The sequence below is a fragment of the Euprymna scolopes genome, chromosome 39 (genome assembly GCF_053919585.1).
Source record: "Euprymna scolopes isolate OS-2025 chromosome 39, ASM5391958v1, whole genome shotgun sequence".
Classification (NCBI taxonomy): domain Eukaryota; kingdom Metazoa; phylum Mollusca; class Cephalopoda; order Sepiida; family Sepiolidae; genus Euprymna; species Euprymna scolopes.
In genome coordinates this window covers 42,078,691-42,086,147 of record NC_136520.1, presented here as the reverse complement: position 1 = coordinate 42,086,147, position 7,457 = coordinate 42,078,691, and positions in this window count along the sequence as shown.

The window sequence follows — 7,457 nt, the reverse complement described above, 5'->3', positions numbered from 1 at the left end:
CATTTTTTTTATTTTGTATTTTTTTATCATTTTTTTATTTTAATTTTCGCATAATTTTTTTATTTTTGAAAATTTTTTCATCATTTTTATTTTTGTAATGTTCTCATCATTTTTTATTTTTTAAAATTGTCTCATCATTTTTTAATTTTTTTTAATTTTCTTATCATTTTTATTTTTTAAAATTTTCACATCATTTTTTATTTTTAAAATTTTCTCATAATTTTTATGTTTTAAAATTTTTCTCATCATTTTTTATTTTTTTAATTTTCTTATCATTTAAATTTTTTTAATTTTCTGATCATTTTTTATTTTTTAAATTTTCTCATCATTTTTATTTCTTTTTAATGTTCTAATCATTTTTTATTTTTTTAAATTTTCTCATCATTTTTTTTATTGTTTATTTTCATATCATTTTTTATTTTTTTTTAATTTTCTTATCATTTTTTTATTTTTTTATTTTCTCATCATTTTTTATTTTTTAAATTTTCTTATCATTTTGTTATTTTTTAAATTTTCTCATCATTTTTTATTTTTTAAATTTTCTCATCATTTTATAATTTTTAAATTTTCTTATCATTTTTGATTTATTTATATTCTCATAATTTTCTATTTTTTAAATTTTCTCATATCTTTTTATTTTTTATTTTCTCATCATTTGTTATTTTTTAATTTTCTCATCATTTTTTATTTTTTAAATTTTCTCATCATTTTTTATTTTTTTAAATTTTCTTATCATTTTTTTTATTATTTAAATTTTCTCATAATTTCTTTTTAATTTTCTTATCATTTGTTTTATTTAAAATTTTCTCATCATTTTTTTAAATTTTCACATCATTTTTTATTTTTTAAATTTTCTTTTCATTTTTTGTTTAATTTTCTCATCATTTTTTTATTTTTTTAATATTCTCATCATTATTTATTTTTTTAAATTTTCTTATCATTTTTTTTTAATTTTCTCATCATTTTTTATGTTTTAAATTTTCTCATCATCTTTTATTTTTTTAATTTTCTCATCATTTTTTATTTTTTTTCTATTTTCTCATCATTTTTTTTTTTAAATTTCCTCATCATTTTTAATTTTTTATTTTCTCATCATTTTATCTTTGTAAATTTTCTCATCGTTTTTTATATTTTTTAATTTTCTCATCATTTTTTTCAATTTTTCTCGTCGTTTTTTTTTATTATTGTTATTTTCTAATCATTTTTTTTTTAATTTTCTTATGATTTTTAAAAATTTTCTGATCATTTTTTATTTTTTTAATTTTCTGATCATGTTTTTAAATTTTCTCATCATTTTTTATTTTTTTAAATTTTCTCATCATTTTTTATTTTTTAATATTCTGATAATTTGTTTAATTTGCTGATTAAACATCCTACCGAATTGCAGACGTCTACTATGATATCTCATATCCCAACTGAGTGATCTTTTAAAGCTTCTACCTGTCCCTTGAATAGACATTTCGTGAATCTCTCTTGCACTTGGTACATCGAGTATATTTGCAAGGTAGTTTTAAAAAATCTTTTTCATCCCTGGAATGATCGAGATCTTTTAAAAATTCCAGTTACTTTTAATATCGTACATGAGACCTTGGGACTTCGTTATTCTTTTTTTTCTTTTTTTTTTTTTTTTTGCTCAGCTGTGTTCGACCAAGCATCTTTGGAAACACTAACTTCTAACGAGGTTGCTTTTTTTTCTCTCCTTGTTCCATGCAAACATGTTAGCTTTAACAAATGCGTTTTGAAGAGCATAGGTCTAATAATTGCATAGTTTTAGTGATTTATTTGCAATTGTTATTTTAAGAATATGTTTTCAGGATTTTTGGATGCATTCGATATCCAACTTCTGGCAGATTCTGAAACGAACATACTTACACAGTTTATCGTGCTGTGTCTCATCCTCTAGAAGTTGTCTCCCTACAGATCATTGCAACTAGGTGTCAGATGGCTGAAACTCTCTACTTCTATGTGGCAGAAGCTGCGCTTGTCATTGCTGAGATCATTCATCTTTTTAAAAGCATTAGTCATTAATCCTCAATCTTTGGACACCCTTTATAATACGTTCTTGATCATGGTGAAGCAATCCTATTTATAATCAGGCTATATATATGCATCTATATAGCTATATAGTCCTATGTGAATTCTTTAAAAAAAACTTGTTGGTTGGCCTATTCTTTCCTTGTATCAGATCGAACAATAGCATAGTATGTATGCAAATAGTTAGAATTGTGTGTCGCAATAGAGTGAGCACAATTTTTCACGAGGAAATTTAACTACATACGTAAAGTTACCTTATTACACGATAATTAATAAGGATTTAATTTGTCCAACCGTGACTCAATTGTTATTTGGATTACTTAAATCGTACAGTTGTTTAATAGATTTTATGTGATTAATAGCATAAAGATCTGACGTTGCCCGGGATTGGATCATGATTAACGAAAGTTTCACACTCGCATATTTTTATTGTCATCGAAATGAGTAGTATCGCCATTTTTATTTTCAATCAAATAGATTGAATTTTCTACACTAATTGAGGACATATCTTGATCTACTGAGAGGAAACTTCATTTGCCTCACCGCACTGCCGTAGTTCGAAATATATTGTTGTATAGATTGTGCTGTACAGAAACTTCTATTGATTTTCTAAAATTAATTTAAATATATAACGGCTTTAATAAAAGTTTAAAATGCAAACGTCAAGTAGCCTATATATAAATTGTGCTTTAAACAGAAACATTTACTTTGAACGCGCCTCTGTCATATAAAAGAATATACTGTTAATTTTATACGCCCGGTGGTTTGATTGTGCGATGATTATGACTTGAATTACAGTTTAAAATCGAAAAGTTAATTATCATAGTTCCATTGTGCTTTAGGCCAAAACATTCATTTCGTACGCGCTCCTGTTATATTCAAGAACCTACTTTTAATATATACATGTCTGATCTTTCTGCTTGGCTGACAAAACTTAACGAAATTCACCTGTGATTTAAGGCTGTATAAAGTCTTACCTTTCTTCAAAATCGTTTGTTCCTTCTTTCAGCGGATTTTCCGATGATCGACTATCGATACTTATCGAAGACATTCTAATATAAAAGCTATCTAAGAACACTGCCAGGTACAAAAAGTACATTGGTGTGAACTTCTACAAAAATCGATCTAGCTTTTGGGAAGTCTCTAAGGAACGAACACACACAAACAAAGTTCATTTTATATAATAGATAGATAGGTAAGAAATGGAATTACATATCATTGGCATACACATAATAAATCTTTGTGGAAAGAATTACTCTATCCTCATAAATTATAATGGAAAAGCGGGGCACCCAGCTTTGCCCGGTCGTAAACTACGCTTTAATATGATATTTTGATTTGTCCAAATTTAGTATATATTATTGTAGAGTCATGATTGCAAAAGTAAAAAAATATATTTGGGTACCAATAGTAGAATCGAAACCGAAAGCATTCAAAGATGGTAACGTTACCACTGTGCCAACGTTACACGTATATGAACTGATAAAAATTAAAAAGTGAACTAAGATGCTTGTACAAAATGTATAACAATTTGTTCAACTTTGATCCATTTTTGACCCCTTAAAATCTACTTTAACCGGCGTAAGATCCAAAAAAGAACGTCCCATAAAAATCCAATCATTTGAGGCCTCTGGCGCCGTCTGCGAGTTTCAGTTTAGAAAGAGATAGAGTTTGAAAATATGATAACAGTCAGACGGACTGGCAGACATATAGCCATTTATATATCAGACTTTACTTTATAGATAAATAAATATGATAATTATAACTGTCATAATAGAATATTCTTTTCATTCTTTTGACTCTTAAGTATCTATCCGACAGAGTAAGACAGCCAATCAACCGAGAACCACATCAGTCTGTATAAAAACATAAGATATTAACGGATATATACACAAGAGTCGAAACAGTGAAAAGAATATGCTGTTGTCACCGCTCTAATCATAATACGTAAAGTAGTTAGTTCGGGGGGCCAAAGTAAGAATAAGAGACCAGGATTTTTTCCAGGGTTCCCAAATCAACAAAGATTGGATCATTCTAGTAATGATCTGATCCCGTTGCTGTTGCGGTGGGAGTTTATTTTGTGCAGTTTTAGTAGGTCCAGCCTCCCAGGTTTTGCCTTCTCTATGCTGTATAAAGTCTTACCTTTCTTCAATATCGTTTGTTCCTTTTTTCAGCGGATTTTCTGGTTATCGACTATCGATACTTATTGAAGACATTCTGATACAAAAGCTAAGAACACTGCCAGGTACATAAAATACATTAGTGTGATATTTCACAAAAAATGGATCTAGCTTTTGAGGAGTCTCTAAGAAACGAACACACAAACTATTTTATTGCAAATCGCCTGAGGTGCCCTTACAGAGAAATTTCGAAGGGGCTCTCCAGGTAATTCAGAGTGTTTCTCATGGGGGGTGTTGACTTCTCCATCCAACTTCTTGGCCCTGGTAGCTAAGTTCTTGTAGTGGGAGAGGACTAAACAGCCCTAATGAAAAAAAGGAAAAGTACACGAGAAATAATGATGTATATTAATCTGAGTCAAACAAAAAATGTAATAAAAGAAGTTAACATCATTTTTGAAACATATACAACTTATATAATCGTCTTATTCAGTTTGCCGTTCCATTCATCCGACAAAGCTATCGGTCCTTAAAAATCACGTAACCGTTTGGACTTGATAAGCGTTGATTCATTTTTTTTTACAAAACAGAGAAGAAGCCCCGGTCATCACACAAATGTTCGAAAATCTTATTTTGGCTGCCAGAGACATTTTGGTGGTTCTAACTCTTTGTTGTTCGTTACGATGCGCATTAATAATTTGGTTATGTGATTTTTCGATTCACACGCCAGTAATCACTTGCGCTACGTTGTTCAATATACAAATGGCACGGTTATGAAAGCACGTCAGCATTGTGTTTACAGAGAAAACACTGCTATTTTAAAATGTGAAGAAACATTCATTTCAGCAGTTGCAAAACGAGAATTGAAAAATATATGAGTTTGAACTGTAAATAGAATGAACAACACTTTTCGATGTGATACGAAATATCAGTGATTACATGTGAAAGAGAAATAGCTGGGTATCTTTTTTCATGACACGACGCTTTATAATTGACATGAAAATAAAAATCAACAAAAAAAGCTCTAGGAAACAACTTTCAGTCTGTAGTGGAATGGGGGCGTGATTTCGGCAAACTCTTAAATTTACCTTCTATCTATTTCGTTATTAAACTTTTACATTCCACGAGCAATGTTTCTGACTTGCTGTTTTCTGGAGTAAAATCTCTTTGTGGTAACGAGTAGCAAGATTTTGGAACTTGGGATAATATTTTTATCTACTTCTTTGCATCAACTTACTTCTTGCTTTTTCTGGAGAGATTTATATATATATATATATATATATATATACATACATATATATACATATATATATATATGTTGAATATGAAAACTAGTGGCTACACATATGCAAATATGTTTCAGTTATCACCCTGCTAGGGAAAATCACATCATCAGGTCAAGACGGGAGATATTCTTGGCCTCATAGTGTGATTTTCCCTAGCAGGGTGATCACTGAAACATATTTGCATATGTGTAGCCACTAGTTTCCATATTCAACATATTCATATCGCTCTGTGTAAACATTGATCACTCTTTGGTAGACACATTGTGGGCGTTTTTGTTTTTGTTTAAAAACTAAACAATATTACCAATAATATATATATATATATATATATATATATATATATATATATAGCAATATTTAATGCTGCTATAACTAAGCTTCTTTCCTTTAGTAAATACAATAAAAGTCCTTAATCACTGATTGTCATGGCTTATAACACTATCTTAGGTCCCACCGTTAAAATTCTTCTGCTTTAGATTCACATGAAACATGAATTGCAACAAATACATTGAGGACATTGCCTCTGTCGTAATAGAAAATTGTCATACGTGACATACGTGACATACGTGATATACGTGGCATGCGTGACATACGTGACATACATGACATGCGTGACATATGTGACATACGTGACATGCGTGATATACGTGGCATGTGTGACATACGTGACATACGTGACATATGTGACATGAGTGACATACGTGACATATGTTACGTACGTGACATACATGACATGCATGACATACGTGACATACGTGGCATGCGTGACATACGTGACATACGTGACATACGTGACATATGTGACATATGTGGCATGCGTGACATACGTAACATACTTGACATAAGTGACATGCGTGACATGCTTGACATGTGTGACATATGTGATATGCGTGACAGGCATGACATACGTGACAAAGATATAGATCTCTTAACACCACAATTCGCCTATCGATTGAGTTCTATTACTAGATCTGGGATGATTCATCTTCCATTAACGTCTTAGACAGAATCCAAAAAGAGGCTATCCAATCTAATAGGTCTCATACTACTAGCCAAGCTGTCTCATTGCCGAAATATATCATCTCTGTTCCTGATTAATATGTGCTATAATAGAATGTGCTCTGATGAACTCATAGCACATGTGTAACCCCTCGACCTAAACACTTTGACTTATCCGAAAAAAAAAACAGTAAAATATCACCCTCTTCACAATAAATATGCCTAGATGTCGGAAACCTTCTACTATAATAGATTCTTCCCTCAGACGGTTTCATGTTTCCCTGATTGTACAAACATTAAATAAGTTTCATTGAAAAAGTCTAGCTTCTTAACTTTCCGCATAATTTACCGCAGATATTTTCCCAATTAGTAACCCATCGCGTCAAAATTCAAATACACGTATTGAGAAAAAATAATTAAAAAAAAAACAAACAAACAAAAAAAAAACATAAAATAATCTTTGGTATTCACCGTTAAAAAGTAGATTATACACAAATCAAAGTCAATCGCGTATTTCTTCTATGTTCACTTTTGTCTCTGATTGTTCGCGCACGTTGGTGCTCAGGATTTGTTTAATCATAATTCAATTAAACGTTTCAATGCACATTTCTTTTTATTACATTTTCACCCCAAGCAAAGCACGTTGCCACTTTGATGTAGGGGGTTACTATCAGGGACATAAGCTACAGGCGTACTATGTAGAGAGTTGGGCAGCAAGATGTCGGTTCACATTACACTTGAACTTCTGCATGTCAGTACAGTTGGGGAAGCAAGGAGACAGAAGGGAATTCCAAAGTCTAGCGATTCTGGGAAAGAAAGTACTGGAGTAGAAGGCTCTCTTACATCTAGGGATCTCAACTGTGAAGGGGTTGGATTTAGCTGCTTGTTGGGTTTGTCGGGGGTATTTACGTCGAGGGGGTACAAGTGCTTACAGTTCGTCAGAGAATTCACCGTTAAAGTACTTGTAGAACAGGCAGAGGGATGCAACATTTCGTCGATGGGACAGAGGCTGAAGCTTAGA